General features: G+C 35.7%; 1 protein-coding gene across 1 annotated transcript in view; it reads right to left on the bottom strand.

Moving 5' to 3' along the window:
• Positions 1 to 19701, bottom strand: part of NOL4 (nucleolar protein 4) — a 701612-nt gene that overhangs the window by 456110 nt on the left and 225801 nt on the right. The gene's annotated exons all lie outside the window — the stretch shown is intronic.

Here is a 19701-nt window from a genome sequence, read left to right on the forward strand (position 1 = left end):
TTATCTTTAGGCTGTTCACATTTTTCAAAACATTCAATATATTAACTAGTTATTTGGAAGAAGCCATTGGACAGATAAATATCTTCAATCACCCTTCTAACTGTGGTATACTGCCCAGGAACAACTATCTTAAAAGTTTCCCTGTGATATCAGAGATAGAGATGTTCACAAGTGGAGAGATCTAGATTTTCTGGTATATTGGTCACCGGTTTCATGGAAGATTCTGGAAGTATAGTTGGTCATAAGATGGTCATTCATTCATGATTTTACATTCGTAGAGTTTACTTTCTCTTCATAACTCATTTTACAATATCAGGATTCTTTTTAGAAGCTCTTTCATTTGAGAAGTCATCTCATGTCCTCTGAGCCTGATTCAAGTACTTTTGGAATCGGAAAGCCTTTTTCTCTTAAGTTAAAATAATCTGTCTAAACTCCTCTGGATAGTGTCTTTCAAATATTTTTTTAACCTTATCTCAAGTAAGACATTTTACCTTGCCATAGAGTGCATACATACATCCGTCCTACAAAAATTTTATGAAACAGGTATTTTTAACATGTAATATATACCATGTGCCATTTTTATCCTATTTATCTTTGGTAAAGTATGGTCCTAACCTAAGAAATTTATTTTATGATCCAGCAAAGGATGGCTGGCAACCTATAGTTTGGAAAACATTGTTTTAGATCAAAAGAACTGCACTGCTCCTGGTACTATATTTACAGACTTTTTTTCTTGTCAGGGCCACACCTGTAGCATATGGAAATTCAGAGCTGCACCTGAGGTCTATGCCACAGCCACAACATCACCAGATCTGAGCATATCTTCCACCTCTGCTGCAACTTGCAGAGACACTGGATCCTTTACCCACTGAGCAAGGCCAGGGATTGAACCGACATCCTCATAGAGATTATGTTGGTTTCTTAACCCTCTGAGCCACATTGAAACTGACAGCACTAACGGCCTGAACCTAGCCAGGACACAAAGATTGGGACTTGAACCCACGTGCCAGGACTTGAACCCATGTGCTGGGCCTCAAACCCAGCCTAAAGCTACATTGTAACTTAAACCCATGGTTTTAAATTCGAGTTACCCTGTATCTGGATTCACAAAGTTTCAGGTTATTTATGCCTCCACGCAGAAGGAATTCAGTGAGAGACTAAGTGATAGGCAAGAAACAGATTTAATAGGATAGGACGCTGACAAGAGATGCAAGCCAGCAGGCAAGGAAGCTCTGTCCCAAGGATCCAGTGGGCCACAGTTTTATCATCCAAGGGGCATGGGGGGAGGGAAAGGCCTGCCTCTTCATTTCGGGGAGTAGTAGCTCCTCCTTAGTATCCTGTAAGGTGTATATTCAATTCAGCTGAAGGGCAATCTTCAAACTCTTGCCCTTGGCCTGAATCTGAATGCAGGCCTAATCCCATCCCCCACCCCATGACCTGAGGCAATTCTCACACCTCCAATAGTGAAGCAAGCCTGCTGTGTTCTTATGTCTTTCCTGAATTTTTCCTGAATTTACTGTGGTCTCCCACCATCTTCCAGGTTTTCCTCCTTATCTATGATCCACTGGGACTTCCACAACCACCTGTGCCTACTCCATCCCTATCAACATGGGAACTCCTCAAATAGAATCTTGATAACAGTTTGCATTTTCCTGTTTCCCAAGTAACTCCAACACAATGAACAATGCACAAAGTGCTTAATAAATACATACTGAGTCAAATCATAAAGGAAAAAGAGACGAAGGGAAAGAAGGAAGTAGGCAGGCGTAATCCTTGGCCATTCCCTTGCCTTTTGCTGTATGTTGTTTGGATGAAGTTGGATCCCACTTAAGGAAATACCAGAGCCTGACCAATTGCACGTGTTCATTCTATGTATGATTATACTTGAAATGCCAATATGTGGAAATTAGAACACTTGAGACATAAAGGATTCACAGAATACAAATGTGTCATCAACCCCCAGCTATATTTACTAAATTTGGTGTATAAGTGAAAAAACAACAGTTAAGAGAGATCATATAAGATGCATTATTTTTGGAAGGAAGAGGTAAAAGAATTAACATTGAAAGTGTATTCACATGGGACTAAAGGAATAGAGATTCCTAGGGCTCTAAGGGCCAAACTTCATGGAACCCTGTGGATTCTTTGGTCTCCAGTGGAACCAAAGTGTGCTCTGTTCTGCACTTGTCATTATTAATTGGCAGGCTGAGTCACCATCTTTTATCATATCTCTTCTACTTGAGAGCATAAACACTTGAAAAATCTAAAATCAGCTTTAGCAACTCACTCTGGATTCATTTTTCTCCTTTAAACTTCTCTAGAAGTTCCTCCCAACTCCACCGGGAGGGTCAAGTTGAGCCTTTTCTTCAGCTAAATTACTCACTGAACAGACTGCCCGGAATTTAACTGGCGTTTCCCCCAAGACACTTTCTTCAGAATTGTTTTTCTGCAGAACGTCTCTTTCCAAAAAGTGCCTCTTCATCCCCAGGTCTGAACACGGATGATCCCTAATCCCTGACCCATGGTTCTGCCTACTATTTATAGGAAGAGGAAGTCAGAAATTGTTATATAATAAAATTAGATATTAAAGATAATTCAGATTTTGAAACACAACATAATTTTATTGTGAAAGTAAAATTTCTTCCAACTTCATGGTCAGTTTGTAATATAAAGTTTAAAAAAATCTGGAGGGAGTTCCCACTGTGGCACAGTGGGTTCAGGATCAAGCATTGTCCTTATAGCAGCATTGGTTCATTCCCCAGCCCTGTGCAGTGGGTCAAGGATCCAACATTGCCACAGCTGTGGCATAGATTGCAGCTGTGGCTCGGATTTGATCCCTGACCTGGGAATTTCCATATGCTGAGGGTGCGACCAAAACCAAAATAATCTGGAAAATCTTGCTTTTTATATTAATCACAAATAGTCATGAAACACTACATATTCATCAGCAAAATGATACAGTGAAAACTATGGATAATCTGTAATCATAAAATAAAGGTTCAAAGAATAAGCCTTCATTCTTCCATTCATTTAATCACATTTTCAACAGATATTTGCTAAGCACCTATTTCTCTGATAGGCTCCAGGGTTAAATTAGTCAATAAGACAGATTTATGTCCTTATCTAATGGAACTTAAACTTTTCTAAGGAAAACATAATAAGCAAGGAAATAAATAATTAACACTCGAGGTAGGCGCTAGGTGGGAGAAAATGGTGTTACAATAGAAAAAATGACAAAGTAGAGGGACTTTCTGACTCAAGGAAGATCTATCTTCCTAAAGAAGACTAGTGCAACTGGAGTTTCTTGAGCTTGAAAGAGAGGGGTAAACTACAAAATGTGAGTATCCGCTGCTGCCATATCCTGTAGGGCACTTCTCACAGTGATAAGGAATTTGCATTTTATTATTGGTCCAGTGGAAAAATCAATTAAGTATTTAAAGCAGCAGAGTGATACATGAGATGCATTTTTTAGACTGTTCACTGGCCACTGTGAAAAGAGAAGGTTAGGAAGAGGCAAACATGGAAGCAAAATCTGTTAGGAAATTTGCGGTAGTTGTAGTCACTTGGGTGAAATATTATGGTGATAGATTAGAAAGGTAATGGTCAAGGTAAAGGGAAAGAAGTGATGGATTGAAGATGTATTTTAAACATACCAGAGGGCTTGTTGATGGATTGCATGTGGCAGGTGAGAGAAAAGATTGAGTTAACGATGACCAGATGGCTTCTGGCTTTAGTAGTATGGCTAGCGGAGGCCATTGACTCAGAGAGGGGAGTTTGAGAGAGGAACAGATTGGGAGTTGGAGGCTGAGGTAGGAGCAGAAGTAGGTTGGGATGGCGAGGCAGGAAGAAAAATTTAATTTCAGAAAAGTTAAATTTGAAATATAGAAAGAGTTGTTCATGTAGGAATTTGAATATAGAAGCTTGAACGACAGAGAAAAGTCTGGGCTGGAGATATAAATACAGGAAATTTAAAGCCATGGGAATGAATGACATCACTCTATCCACATTCCTCTATCCCCTCAAAGGGAGGGCTTCTATCTTTTCATATTGATTTTGTATAAACTAATACCCTAGGATTAAAATGGAATATCATGTCCTGAACAGCAGAAGTTAGCTCCTGTTGGCATAACAATGATGGGAATGTCTGAGAAAAATAGCAAAGCCATTTGAATCAGTCCTCGGTTGGACCTAAACTGTGAGTGAGTTCCAAAATTCATGTGGTCTTATCATTTAAAATTTAAAAAGGAAAGACAAATACCATATGAATGCCACTTACATGTGTAATAAAAAAAATACAACTAACGAATAAAACGAAAAAGAAGCAGACTCTAAAATATATAAGACAAACTAGTGGTTACTAGTGGGGAGAGGGAGGCAGGGAGGGGCAATATATGGGTATGAGAAAAAAAAAAGTTATTATGACGTTATATGAAATCATCTGTGTGAAACCCGAAAACTGTAAACTCTAGAATTTAAAGAATCTTTCATTCAATAAGTAATTAAATTTTTAAAAAATAGTCAAAAATAAAAATAAATTAAAATTTGACTTCTAAGAAAATAAAATTTTCAAAGGAAAGATTGAAAACTTTGGTTAGACATATTTTACTTTGGAACAGGACCTGGAGGCATGTTCAAATAGGAATCTACACTTTGAGGATGGCCTATGAGCAAATCTGTCACGGAATGGATGGGCGAAATATAGACTTTGTCTTCTGAGTCGAGACAGTAAGACAATTTGAGCTCTTTCTCTGGACTAAAGAGTGTGATAGAAGATCCTTGCTACTTTGAAACCTGGAAGTTCTATACATCCTTATGCCTCCCATGTTCAACCCTCTGCTAATAACTCTTCCAAGGAATTTGTAGAGGAAGCAAATGGCCAACTCAATCAGCAACTTTGTTACCATCTAGCATGGTAACTTTTCAAAATGAAACAGAATAAACAAAGTTAAAGCATAAATGTCCCAGTAGGGAAATTAAGGACTGACTTGAAAGTGTCACAAATCTGAATTTGTTAGTTAACTTCCATTCTATCGACTCTTTTTCCAAATAATAATGAAAAGAGCTTTCTTTAGTATGCTATAGCTATCCTTTGGTTCAGAAAAGAAATGCTTTTGAAAGAGTTTAAATTCCGTCCTGATCTTTAGGGCTGCCGTTACTAAGACACACACACACACACACACACACACACACACACACACAGAGTATTTTTTGAAAAAAAAAAAAAGGGTAAGCTATAGTATCAGTAGCTTTATTCCATTTTCTAACCAAAAGAAAAAACAGATTAGAAATTTATTATTTGTTGCTTGGCCCCAAATTGATTGATATATATGTTTGCTTGAAATGTTCAGCATTAAATATGATGCATTGGTCAGAACATAACCTCCAGATATATACTTAAGTGTGCAAACTAAGAACAAATTAGATTTGACAAGTCTAGCGGATTGGCTGAATTTCTCTTTAATTCCTACCTTTAACATCTCTATGTGCATAAGTCCATGGCACAACCATTTCCTGAACTTTAATAGCCACCTATGGATTCATTCAACATTCATTCACCTGACACTTTCATCTAGCTGTTAGATCTATGATAAAGTCCAAAGCTAAGAGTCTGGTGTTCGTGTCCCTTGTAACAGAGAAGAAAATACATTTATTTTTCTGGCCCCAAATATTGCTTTATTTCCAGTAGCCATATGGCTTATCTTTTCTTCCAAAATATATGTCTTAAAACAGTAATCCACATATCATCTTCGACTCAGTGGACAGCACGATTATAGAATCTCTACATTATTTTTAGAACAGTTATTTTGTCATGGAAAATAACTCTTTGGAGAAGAGGAAGAAACGCACCTCTGCCCAACTCCCATTACATTCTTCCACATTTCCAGTTTTCACTCTGATTTCTGTTGACTGAACTAATTATTACCTTACCATCATCATCTAGCCCTTATACCTTATTACGTATATTAGTAATCATTGTAGGACATTTTAACTTACATATTAAAAGTGACAAGAACAGACACAGATATTTCTTTGGCTAAAACCACAGGCTCTAGAAATAGTTTTCACAGGAAAGACATCTGAGTTCAAATATCAGAACTACAAAATAGCTATAAAAATGCTAAAATACTGTCCTTTGACAAAAGAGAGAAGTTAAGGGAAAAACTACCCCTAGTTTTCCTGGCACTATCCTGGTAGGCAATGAAAAACAAGGCAGAAAATGTTTTAGACTTCCCTTTTCTTTTATCCTTCTAAAATGAACAACTCCTATATCTTTAGAAAACTCTTTAATTAAAACTTCTTGATCAAAAAGCAGAGTAACCACTTAGAAGCTCCAAAAATTTAAGATCTTTTTACGGTTCATATTGAGTTTTGAAAATGAGAGTTAAATTTTAAAACATGAAGTATTCAACTTCTATACAAAAAATACATCTTAAGCAATTCAATTTAAACTGTCTACTTTGATGACTTTGATCTTGAGGGCTTGGAAAAGTAGAACACCAATATGGGGGTGACACCCTTCCATTTATCTTAATGAACTGTAAATTTTAGACTGAAGTAATATTCAAGGTAGAGTTTTACACATGTGTGCATGAGATACAAATTGCCTAACATATCACATAGCATAATTTATTAAGAATAACTTCACTAGGAGTTCCCACTGTGGCTCAGTGGTTAATGAATCCGACTAGGAGCCATGAACTTGTGGGTTCGATCCCTGCCCTCGCTCAATGAGTTAGGGATCCTGCGTTGCCAGGAGCTGAGGTGTAAGTTGCAGACCTGGCTGGGATCCTGCGTTGCTGTGGCTCTGGTGTAGGCCAGTGGCTACAGCTCCGATTCGACTCTAGCCTGGGAACCTCCATATGCCACGGGTGCGGCCCTAGAAGAAGACAAAAAAAAAAAAAAAAAAAAAGAATAACTTCACTAAGTACAATGAACCTATGAACCAACCAAATATTTAAGAGTCATTTTAGACATTAATTTGTAACTGGGTGTGATGAATGAAATAATCCTCCACATACTGAGGAAAGATGGAACAGCTCCTTGAGGGTCAGTGATTGAGAAGCGTCTACAAAGACAGCTTTGTTTCTGTGTATAGTTATGTGCACATATCTTCTTGTAGAAAAACAAATCAAACTGAATTTTGAAATAGCAGTAGTCCTTATAATCTCAAGATTTCTTTGACTCAAATAAAACCATCTGAGCATAGCATTTTGTTGGAGTATTAAATTTACTAGTCCCAAGTAAAGTAGATTTTATGCCTTATACTTTTAAAAATTGTTTCAAAATATTTATATGATCAATATTTTCTAAATTAGCAGAAAACTATGTAATTTTTAAGTATCGATCAGCTATTTAAGGAATACATAATGATGATATTGGCTGACATTTTACTAATATTCATCAAGGTAAAGGCATAGTACTGATTTATGCATTTTAAGAACAAAATTAATGTGGATTTCCACTTCTAGTGCTGTGGGCAACTAGGGATGCTAAGAAGACAACACAAGGATGCATAAGTTTTGACTGCTTGACTGGGCTCACAGGGAAAGTATCTCCCTCTCCCCTCCCACAAAAAAAAGTCCATTAAAACTGATCAGTGAGCAGTCAACACACCTAAGGAGCTAGATGTTCTTATGAGCAACATTAATATCAACATTATGGTAGAAAGACTGAACATTAGATCAGGAGCACAGTGTTGAAGCTGTTTTTGAAAATCCTATAATAAGCCAGAGACTCTTCAAGGGTGATAAAATAGTTATGAAGTTGGCCTTGCTACCTGGCTCATAATAAAGGTAAATATAAATTCTCTGTAGAGGAAAACATCCACAATGTGGGTCTGTCCTTGATTAAGATCGACCAAATATGACTATACAACCTGAAATGTCCAAAAATAAGAAAAGCAACTATCATCTATAAAAACCAGCATAAGTAACAAAACAAAAGTAAATTCACAAAGATTTTATTCAAAAACAAACAAAACTAATCTATGGTAGTAGAAGTCAGGTTAGTGGTTACTTTGGTTGTAGAGGACTCGAAGACAGTTTCTAAAATGGTAGTAACAATCTGCTTCCTACTCTACGTGCTAACTGCACAAGTGGTTCACTTTAGGAAAGTGTATTGAGTTATAGATGTATTACTAGCACACTTTTCACCATGTATATTAATATTCAGTTAAGAAGGTGACTTTCAAAAAGCAATAAGCATGAAAATTCTATGGAGCAATCACAATATTTTTAAAGTATACTTGATATGCTAAGAGAGGAGATAAAATGGAATCATAGAAAATGCTTAATTAAAACTAGAGAAGACAGGAAAATAAGACAGAAAAGAAAAAATAGAACAAAAATTTTAAAATATATGAATATGATCGATATTAATCCAATCATATCAATATAGTCACTTTAAATGTGAATGATCTAAATATGCAACTTAAAAGACAAAGATTGTCAGAGGGGATAACAAAACAAGATCCTACTGTGTGCTGGCTATAAGAAACTTACACAGACATAGAAAACAAACCTAGTGTTACCTAAGAGGATAGTGGGAGATGGGGGGATAAATTAAGAGCTTGGGATTTATATATACATGATAATATATATAAAATAATCAATAAGGACTTACTATATAACACAGGGAACTATATTGAATATCTTGTAATAACCTATAATGGAAAAGAGTCTGAAAAAGAACATATAGATATAGGTATCAAAATAGATATCACTGAATCATTTTGCTGTACTCCTGAAACTAACACAACACTGTAAATTAACTATACTTCAATTTGCAGCTGCAACCTACACTGCATTTGCAGGAATACAGGATACTTTAACTGCACTGGGTTGGGGATCGAACCCATGACTCTGCAGCAATCTGAGCTGCTGCAGTTGGATTTTTAACCCACTGTGCCATAGCAGGGACTCCTATACCTCCATTTTTAAAATGGTTATAAAAAAGAAACTGAATTTAAATATATAAATTCATATAGATTAAAAGTATAGGAATGGAGAAGTATATACCATGTTAACATAAATTTGAACGAGTGGACTTGAGGATAATATCATCAGGTATAAGGAGAGGCATATATAATTATAAAGTGATCAATTCTCTGATTACACATATTTCTTAATGTGTATGTACCTAACATCAAAATATATCAGGAAAAAACTGATAGAATTGCAAGGAGAAATAAATCCACTACTATAGCTGAGACTTCAACATCCCACTGCCAGTACTGGTAGATAAAGTGGGCATAAAATCAGTGAAGATACAGATGAACTGAACAGCATTATCAATCACCTTGACCTAGGTGATATTTATGGAACACTCCATCCAATAATAGTGGAATGCACATTCTTCTCAAGTCCACATAGAACAGTTATCAAAATATAACCTACCCTGGGCCAAATAACAAAACTTACAAATTTATAAGAATAACAATTATACAAAGTATGTCCCTATACCACAGGGAATTAAATTAGAAATCAATAACAGAAACATAGCCGGAAAAATCCCCCAATTTTTGAGATTAAACAAAACACTTAATAAATAACACATGAGTTAAAAAAAAATGATTGGGAGAAAAAATATGTATATTTTCAACTAAATGAAAATGAAAATTTATCTTATCAAAATTTGTGGGATGCAGCAAAAGTGCGGCATAGTGCGAAATTACACCGTTAAATACGTATTTTAAAAGAGAAGAAAAAACTAAGGAGTAAACTACCTTTCACCTTAGAAAACTAAGAAAGAAGAGCAAATGAAGCCAAAACAACAAGAAGAAAGGATGTAATAAAAAAGAGTAGAAATCAGTGAAATTAAAAACAGGAGGATAAGTGGGAGGGAGCTTGGGGTTATCAGACACAATTTAGAATAGATTTACAAGGAGATCCTGCTGAGTAGCATTGAAAACTATGTCTAGATACTCATACTGCAACAGAAAAAAGGGTGGGGAAAAATGTATACATGTAAGGATAACTTGATCCCCTTGCTGTACAGTGGAAAAAAAATAAATAAAAATTTAAAAAAAGAAAAAAATAATTAATTAATTAAAAAATAAAAATAAAAATAGGAGAATGGTGAAAATCAGCAAAATCAAAAGCAGCTTCTTTAGAAAATGCAATAAAAGCAGTACACCTCTAGCAGGCTAAGAAAAATAGACAGAAGACACAGATTACCTAAATCAGAAAAGAAAAAGTGGTCCTTACTACTTTTCACATGGACATTACAAAGATAATAGGAAATACTATGAAAAACCCTATGTCCACACACTTTATAACTGACTTAAAATGGACCAATTCCTTGGTAAACAAAAACTACCAAAACTCACATAAGGAAAAATGAACAATCTAAACAGACCTATATCTATCAAAGAAATTAAATCAACAATTAACAGTCTTCCAAAAGAGAAAGCTTCAGGCCCAAATGATAAATTCTACTGAGCTCTATCATTTAAAGGAGAAATAATTCTAACTTTATAAGCTCTTCTAAAAACTAGAAGCAGAGAGAATAGTTCCAATAGTTCCAAACTTATTCTATGAGGCCATTATTATGCTAATACCTAAATTAGATTAAGACATCTCAGGAAAGACAAACTGTAGACCAAGAACTCTCATGAACATAGAAGTAAATATTCTCAACAAAATGTTAGCAGATCACATAAAACAGTATCTGAACAATAATTGCACAACCCAACCAAGTGGGATTTATTCCAGATACAGAAGGTTGGTTCAATATTTGAAAGTCGATCATAGTTATCCACTATAGCAAGAGGCTGACGGAGAAAAATCATATGACCTTATCACCTGACACAGATAAAACATTTACAAAATCCAGCACCCACTTATTATAAAAACTCTCAGCTAGGTTGGAATAAATGGAACTTTAACTTGATAAAGGACATCTGCAAGCCTCCTAAAACTAACCTCACACTTAATAATGAAATCTCTCAAAGTTTTAGGTCCAGGCAAGAATGTCCCATCTCATCACTCCTATTCAATATTGTATTGTTAAGTCCTAGCTAGTGCAGTAAGATTTTTTTTAAGGAAAAGGAAATATACGTTGTACAAATGGGAAGGAAGAAATAAAACTGTCTTTTTCATAAATGGCATGATATCTATGTAGAAAGGTACACAATCTACAAACCAAAACTCCTGGAGCAAATAACCAATTACAGCAAGATTGCAAGATACAAGGTCAATATACAAAAGCCAGTCATGTCCATAAAGCAACAATTAACATTTTTAATTTGAAATGTTTAAAATGCCATTTATAATAGCATCAAAAATATATGAAATACTTTGATATATATCTAATGTATATATATGTATGTATATATGTTTACATATGTACATATTCAGGATTTATATGCAGAAAAGCAGTTATTTTGTAGAAATTAACAAATTTATTTTAAAATATATATAGAATGCAAAAGACCTAAAATAGTCAGCAGTCTAATGAATGAGGAGAACAAAGATGTAGGAAACAAAAGACTCAAGTTCAATGCTTGGTATAAAGCCATAGTAATCAAGACATTGCGATATTGGCTAAAGAATAGAACATATAGATCAACTGAATAGAATATATAGATCAATTGACAACCCCACCTCAAAATGTACCAAGGCAAATATACTGACTAAAGAGCAAAGGCTATTTAATGGAGAAAAGATATTCTTTTCAACAAATGGTTCTGGAAAAATTGGACATTCATACATGAGAAAAAAATAACCCAGACACAGAATTTATACCTCACATAATAAATAACTCAAGAAATATAGAACTTTATGTACTATCTAAAATCATAAACTTCGGAGTCCCCATGGTGAACCATGAGGTTGCAGATTCGATCCCTGGCCTTGCTCAGTGGGTTAAGGATCCGACATTGCCATGAGCTGTGGTGTAAGTCGCAGACGCGGCTCGGATCCTGTGTTGCTGTGGCTCTGGCGTAGGCTGGCAGCTACAGCTCCGATTCGACCCCTAGCCTGGGAACCTCCATATGCTGCAGGAGCAGCCCAAAGAAATAGCAAAAAGACAAAACAAAAATAAAAAAATAAAAAATAAAGACTTCTAGGTAATTCAGGCTTTATTAAAAATAAAGACTTCTAGGAATTCCCTTCATGGCACAGCAGTTAACGAACATGACTAGGATCCTTGAGGATGCGGGTTTGATCTCTGGCCTCGCTCAGTGGGTTAAGGATCCAGCATTGCTGTAAGCTGTGGTGTAGGTCGCAGACCTGGCTAGGATCCTGAATTGCTGTGGCTGTGGCGCAGGCCAGCCGCTGTAGCTCTGATTAGACCCCAAGTCTGGGAACTTCCATATGCTGTGGGTATGGTCCTAAAAAGCAAAAATAAATGAATAAATAAATAAAGACTTCTATGAGAAACACTACTGAGAGAGTGAAAAGACAAGACCCAGACTGGGAGAAAATATTTGCAAAACATATGTTTGATGAAAGACTTGTATTCAAAGTACACAATTCTTAAAACTCAACAAGAAAAAAAATTAATTGAACTTTAAAAATGGACCAAAAATCTCAACATACATCTCACCTAGAAAGATAAACATTTGGTAAATACACATATGAAAAAATGCCCCGCATAATTTTTCATTAATGAATTGTAAACTGAAACAGTAAGATTTCACCACACACCTGTTAGAATGACTAAAAATAAATAAATAAATACCAAAAGTTGACAAGGATGAGGAGCAATAGGAACTTTCATTGTCCATGGGGATGCAAAATGGTATAATACTTTGAGAGACAGTTTGGCAGTTTCTTATAAAGCAAAACACAGGTTTGTCACATAATCAGCAGTTGCAATCTTAAATTTCTACTCATTTAAAAATCTATGTACACACAAAAAACTACTTGTGAATGTTTCAACCATCTCTATCATCCCAAAACCAGAAGCAACCAAGAGTCCTTCAATAGCTTGTTGGGTAAACAAATCATAATACATTGAATATAATATAAAACTGTTTAGAAATAAGACAGATGAACTATGATTTCATTTTATAAATGATCATCCATACAATGGAATATTATTCACAAATAAATAAAATCATAGATAAATCTTAAACTTTGCATATTGCTAAGTGAAAGTCAGTCTGAAAATACTGCATACTGTCTCTTCCTAATTATATGATATTCTAGAACAGGCAAAACTATAGAGACAGTAAAAAAAATCAGTAGCTTCTTGGTGTTTGGGATGCAGATGGTTTGAATAAGTGAAGAACGGGAAACTTTTAAAATGTGACACTCTTCACCATGATACAATAGTGGACACAATAGTGGACAATATACATTTGTTGAAACCCATAGAACTTTATTACACAAAGAAAGAACCTTACATACGCTAATTTTAAATCATTTTGGAGGTCATGGGATCCCAGAATAGAATGCAGATGACAAAAAAGTTCTGTTACAAAATATATAGGAATATGATCTTACAGAAGGCAGAGGAGCTACTCATCTAAGTAAACTTGGAAATGAGTGCACTTTATGAAAACTAAGGCAAAAGGTAATTAATTTATTCAGGTGATTAACATATTGAAAGTCAGGGTTACAATTCTAATACTTCTGTACATGTACACTTGAATTGAACAGTTAAGTCAATGGATATCAGGGCTGGAACCGGGTCTCACTTCTGAAGCGGGAGCTTACAGGTAAGCAAAGGGAGAAGGCTAGAATGACCTAAGATTAGTTGAATTAGAGTTGGAGACACCAATATGAACTCCTGTTTGACCTAATATGGATACAGATGTTTGCACATAGAAACACTGATGAGTATGCATATACGTAATTAGTATATACACATATATATCTCCTTCTTAGCTGAGAGGTCCTCGAATAACAATACCCCAGTATCAGTGAGCATACCTAAAACATCTTGGTTTTTAATACTTTTCTAAAAGAGAAGCTACTAGTACTCCTTAGGGAAATAGCCGATTATTGGACTGCGGCAGGAAATAAAAAAGATGATTCTTGAACATTTTGTAGTATTAGAAAGTATCAAACAAATAGCAAACAACAGTAACAACAGAAGATGGGGTATGTCAAACATACAGGAACTAACTGCTAGAGCTCCCAATGGCCCAAGCTAGAAAATTTGAGCAAACATGAAAACCAATATTTTAGGTGTTCCTGTCATGGCTCAGTGGTTAGCGAATCCAACTGGCATCCATGGGGACACAGGTTTGGTCCCTGGCCTTGCTCAGTGGGTTCAGGATCTGGCGTTGCTGTGAGCTCTGGTGTCAGTCACAGATATGGCTTGGTTCCCGCATTGCTGTGGCTGTGGCGTAGGCTGGCAGCTGAGGCTACTATTTGACCCCTAGCCTGGGAACCTCCATATGCCGCAGATGCAGCCCTGAAAAAACAAAAACAAACATGTGATCTTGTCTAAAACAGCTCTCTTCTGGATAAAGGAAGGTCATTCCAAGACACTGTGGTGCCAAGTCAGTGTCTGATTCAGAATCAAAGTTGTCTTTGTAAAGAAGGAAAATTCCCTAGAAAAATACCCATTTCCTTGATGCTATGTAATATTTTACCTTGAAGTCTGCTTCAAGCCTTTGCAGAATGAAAGCCAAAACCTGTATCTCAATCACTTAATGCAGATTACTGATAAGTACAGAGAGTCCCCAAAGGAAAAGAAATATTTCTCTAAAAGAATATATTTTGGTGGCGGAGGGGGGGGAGATTTCCCTGGTAACTCAGCAGGTTAACGATTCGGTGTTGTCACTGTTGTGGCCCAGGTAGCTGCTGTTCAGGTTCAATCCCTGGCCATGGAACCTCTGCAAGGCCAAAAAAAAAAGCACTTAAGTTTAATAGAACAATGACAGTAAGAGACCATTTTCACATATATGCCATAATGCCTATACCTTGAGATTATTAACGCATAATTTTCCCATCTGAATATATGCATATAAAAGTTCTTTTCAGTCTAAGAGATACATAAAACAATAATATCCACATGTGGTACATTTGTCATTCCCTGCTGCTTTCCCTCTTGTCCTGCACTACCACCCCATTGAACATATTCTGGATCTTGATACACAAAATCAGTTTGAATTTTGGAGAATCCCCTGCCTTCTACATAGTTTAGTGGTTTGCGTTCATGGGATACTTAAAACTGTTTCTACACAAACTCTAGAAATATTAAACTAGAATTTAAAAAACAACAAAAGTCACCAAAATAAAAATCCTTGCATGTAACTCTAACAGAATATATGCAAGATCTATAAATGGAAAACTACAAAATTCTGATGAAAAATAATCAAAGTAGATATTAAAAAAATAAATATCTCAATTCTTTCCAGCTTGATCTATAGATTTTATACAATTTCAGTGAAGATCTGCATTAGCTATTTTGTAGATATTAACAAACTGTCTTCAAAATTTATGTGAAAAGTCAAGGACTACAATAAATAATATAATGTGGAAGAAGAACCAAGTTGGAGGACTTACATGAACTGATTTCAAAACTTATTATAAAACTGTAGTAATCAAAATAGCATGCATGCCATTGCTGAAAGAAGAGACATGCAGATCAAGGAAACAAAACAGAGCCCAGAAATGGAACAAACAAAATATAATTACTGATTTTTACAAAGGTGCAAAGACAATTCAATGGGAAAGGGTGGTCTTTTCAAGAAATGGTGCTGGAATAACTGGATATCCATACGCATAAATATGAACTGAGGCACAGACTTTACACTGAATACAAAAATTAACTCAAAATGAATCTTTCCATAGTTCCCGTCATGGCTCAGTAGTTAACAAATCAGACTAGGAACCATGAGGTTGCGGGTTCGATCCCTGGCCTCGCTCAATGGGTTAAGGATCCTGTGTTGCTGTGAGCTGTGGTGTAGGTCACAGATGCTGCTTGGATCCCGGGTTGCTGTGGCTCTGGCATAGGCTGGCAGCTACACCTCCAATTAGACCACTGGCCTGGGAACCTCCATATGCTGCAAGTGCTGCAAGTGTCTAGAAAAGACAAAAAGACAAAAAAAAAAAAAAAGAATCTTTCCATTCCAGCTCTCTTTGTGCTATTGATTTCTAATTTAATTCCTTGCAGTCTGAAGTCATATTTTGGATGATTTCTATACTTTTAAGTTTGTGAGATGTGTTTATGGCCCATGTCTGTAAATATTCCATATGAGCTTGTGAAGAATGGGCATTGGCCTTTTGTTGGATAGAGTGTTCTAAAAAATGTCATTTAGAACCAGATGACTGATGTTTCTGTGCAGGTAGTCTGTTTCCTGAGTGATTTATGCCTGCTCTATCTGTCCATTACTGAGAGAGGTTGAAGTATGAAACAGTAGTAGTACTTTTGTCTATTTTTTCTTCAATTCTCTCAGATATAGTGTCAGATATTTGGAGTATCTATTGTCAGCTATATAGCATTAGTGATTGTTATGTGTTCTTGGGGAAACTGACCCCTTTATCGTTATGTAATTCCCTTCTTTATCTCTGATAATTTTTCTTGCTTTGTTTTGTGCTTTGTCTAAAATTAATATTGGTACTTCAGCTTTCTTTTGATTACTGTTAGAATGGTATATATTTCTCCACTTCTTTACTTTTAGTCTATCTGAGCCTTTATATTCAATGTGGTTTTCTTATAGACAACATATAGTTGGGTCTTGTTTTATTATCACTGTAACGACATTTTTATAGTATATTTAGATATTCACATTTAAAGTGAATATAGTTGGATGAATACCTACCTATAGTAGATATAGTTGGATGAATACCTACCAGGTTTTGGTTTTCTACTAATTGCATTATTTTTTGTTTATTCCCCATCTCTTTTTCTGCCTTTAGTTTTTTTTTAATGATTTTTATTTTTTTCCATTATAGTTGGTTTACAGTGTTCTGTCAACTTCTATTGTACAGCAAAGTGACCCACTCACACACATATATATACATTTTTTTCTCACATTATCCTCCATCGTGTTCCATCATAAGTAACTAGATAGAGTTTCCTGTGCTATACAGCAGGATCTCATTGCTTATCCACTCCCAATGCAATAGTTTGCATCTATTAACCCCAGACTCCCAGTCCATTCCACTCCCTCCCGCTTCCCCTTGGCAACCTCAAGTCTGTTCTCCAAGTCTATGAGTTTCTTTTCTGTGGAAAGGTTCATTTGTGCCTAACATTAGATTCCAGACATGTGATATCATATGGTATTTGTCTTTCTCTTTCTGACTTACTTCACTTAGTATAAGAGTTTCTAGTTCCACCCATGGTGCTGAAAATGGCATTATTTTGTTATTTTTTTGTGGATGAATAGTATTCCATTGTGCATATATACCATCTTTTCTTAATCCATTCATCTGTTAATATTTAGGATGTTTCCATGTCTTGGCTATTGTGAATAGTGCCGCAATGGACATAGGGGTACATGTTTCTTTTTCAAGGAAAATTTTGTCCAGATATATGCCCAAGAGTGGGATTGCCGGGTCATATGGTAGTTCTATATTTAGTTTTCTGAGGCACCTCCATACTGTTTTCCGTAGTGGTTGTACCAATTTACATTCTTACCAACAGTGTAGGAGGGTACTCTTTTCTCCACACCCTCTCCAGCATTTGTTATTTGATGACTTGTTAATGATGGTCATTCTGACAGGTATGAGGTGGTACCTCATTGTAGTTTTGATTTGCATTTCTCTAATAATTAGTGATGCTGAGAACAGGCACATGAAATAATGCCTTTTTTCATTTTAATATAGCATTTTATTATTTAATTTTATCTCCTCTCTTAATGCACCAACTAGTCTTCTTTCAAACATTTTAATGGTGGTCCTAGCTCCCCAGCCAAGGAAATTCTATATGCTGCAGGTGTGGCAAACAAACAGACAAAAAAAACCGAAAAAACAAAAAAACATAGTAATTTCATTCATGAAGGATTCACTCTCAAGACCTAAAGTACTTCCCAAAGGTCCCATCTATTAATCTCAGCACATTGAGCATTAGGATTTCAAGGCTACCATAAAATGGCTTGTAGTTTTGCAATACTTACAGTTTAGCAACTGGGATAAAATGTAGTTTAAATTATATTTAACTATACACACTAGAAAAATAGAGATGTAGTGATACATTAATTCTACAATTTCAAACTATTATCTACAGCAGTGTTAAAGTATGGTCATCCCAGGACTAGTAGTGTCAGCCTCATCTGGAAGCTTTTTAGAAATGCAAATCCTTAAGCCCCAACCCAGACCCACTGAATCTGAAACTCAAGAGGAGGGAGCCAAAGAATCTTCATTTTAACAGCCCTCCAGTTGCTCCTGATGCTATCTCAGGTTTGAAAGTCACTGGTCAACACTAAATCATATTCACAATTGGAATTGAAATATAGTTACAATTTTTTAATTAAATTGTCTGTTAGCTTTGTACCTGTTGCCAAAAAAAGAGGCTACTCAATTAGTCATTATTAATGCTTCTATTACTCTGAAGACTATCTCAAGCAGTCACAAAATGAATTCCTAAAAATATACAAGGTTTGAGTGTGTGAATGGCAAACTTACAAGTTTTATTGTGAATGGAAAGGAAGGTTCCAGTTTATAAAATAAAATATTTTAAGTGTTTTATTGTGAAATAACTTTCTACTTGCAAAAACAGGGCAAAGATTTCCAACATACTCTCCATCCAGCTACTCAAACAGTTAACACTTTATATAACCATAGTGCAATGATTACACCCAGGAAATTTAAAATATTATTAAATAATCTGTAAACCTTACTAAAATTTCAGCAATTGTCCCATTAATGTCCTTTTACAAATATAAGCTCTAACTAGGACTGCACACTGCATTTAGTTGCCATGTTTCCTTAATCTCCTCTAATTTTGGATAGTTCTTTCTTGTTTTTCATGATTTTGAAACTTTTGATACATGCAGGTCAGCCAATTATTTTTGTATATATCCTTCAATTTAGTATTGTCTGATATTTTCTTGTAACTAAATTCAAGTCATTTGTTTCTAACAAAAACTTTGCAAATGAATCAACTGACAAAGGATTAACCTCCAAAATTTATAAACACCTTCTGCAGCTCAATACCAAAAAAACAAACAACCTCATCAAAAAATGGGAAGAAGATCTAAACAGACAATTCTCCAAAGAAGACATACAGATGGCCAAAAAACACATGAAAAGATGTTCAACCTAACTTATTATTAGAGGAATGCAAATCAAAACCACTATGAGGTACCACCTTATACCAGCCACAATGGCCATCATCAAAAAATCTACAAATAGTAAGTGCTGGAGAGGGTGTGGAAAAAAAGGAGCCCTAGTACACTGTTGGTGGGATTGTCAATTGGTGCAGCCACTGTGGAAAGCAGTATGGAGATTCCTCAGAAAACTAAACATAGAACTCCCATTTGATCAGGCAAACCCATTCCTGGGCATCTATCCAGAGAAAACCATGACTCACAAAGACACATGTACTCTGATGTTCATTGCAGCACTATTTTCGATGGCCAAGACTTGGAAACAACCTAAATGTCCATCAACAGAGAAGTGGATCAAGAAGATGTGGTACACATACACAATGGAATATTAGCCATTAAAAGGAACAAAATATTGGCATTTTTAGCAACATGGATGGACCCAGACATTATCATGCTAAGTGAAGTCAGCCATACAATGAGACACCAATATCAAATGCTTTCACTGACATGTGGAATCTGAACAAAGGACAGAA

This window comes from Sus scrofa, chromosome 6, assembly GCF_054392235.1.
Source record: "Sus scrofa isolate SSC_HxYL_T2T_F1_AM1 chromosome 6, Sscrofa_HxYL_maternal_Yorkshire_Landrace_v2.0, whole genome shotgun sequence".
Classification (NCBI taxonomy): Eukaryota; Metazoa; Chordata; class Mammalia; order Artiodactyla; family Suidae; genus Sus; species Sus scrofa.